An 829-nucleotide genomic window follows, 5' to 3' on the forward strand; every position below is an offset into this window, starting at 1 on the left:
GATTGGAATGGGCCCAGATGAGGCGGGGTCAATGGCTCACGGGGAGAGCCCCAGAGGCCCTGCTCAGGGGTCTAGACTTGAATCCATCCGTGACAGGAGGCCCGAGAGCATCCCTGGCCCAGAGATGGCAATGTTCTCACGGGCCATAGTTGCCAGTGTGTCCAGGGCAGGATGGGCGGGGTGCTGGGTCCCCGCTGCCAGGAAGGGCTTCCTGTTCATTTCAGGTGTAGAGTTTGCCCTGAGCTGAACCAGCCCATGGCCCCAGGGGCCCTGGCAACTGAGGAGGGACAGATAATGAGATCTCGTAGGGGCCCCAGCAGGGGCCGGCGGTTCCTCCAGCTGGGGTGATAATGGTGGCACCTTTGCCCCAGCCCTGCCCTGGGGCCTTTTCCCCTCTCTCCTGGTTCCACTCAGGGCTGGGTGCTGGAACTCCCTGCCCTCAGCTCCGCCCACTGCCCCCCCTGGCCACCCACTCCCAGTCTGGGCAGTGCCTGGCTCTGTCCTTGGGTGCCCTTGGAACACAACTGACCCTCTGCCCACTGGGTGCTGGGATGCAGAGATCCCAACTCCCAGGATCCTTCTTCTGTTTATTAAGCAATATTCACGGAGGCCTTCTTCTGCCTGATGGGGCCGGGCATGGTGTCTCACGTCTGCAATTCCAGGGACACACCAACCACACAGACTTCAGCCTTGAGGGGCTTCCAGCCTCTGCAGACACAGATGGTTTCATGGGATGAAGAAATGCTTCAAGCAGCCACCGTAGGGAAGGGCAGGCCAGGCTGGTGGGCTCCAGACCCTTTGCCCCAGGCCTGCTCTGTCCCATAGCTCT

The sequence above is a fragment of the Carlito syrichta genome, unplaced genomic scaffold (genome assembly GCF_000164805.1).
Source record: "Carlito syrichta isolate Samal-C Ts95f unplaced genomic scaffold, Tarsius_syrichta-2.0.1 Scaffold146399, whole genome shotgun sequence".
Taxonomy (NCBI): domain Eukaryota; kingdom Metazoa; phylum Chordata; class Mammalia; order Primates; family Tarsiidae; genus Carlito; species Carlito syrichta.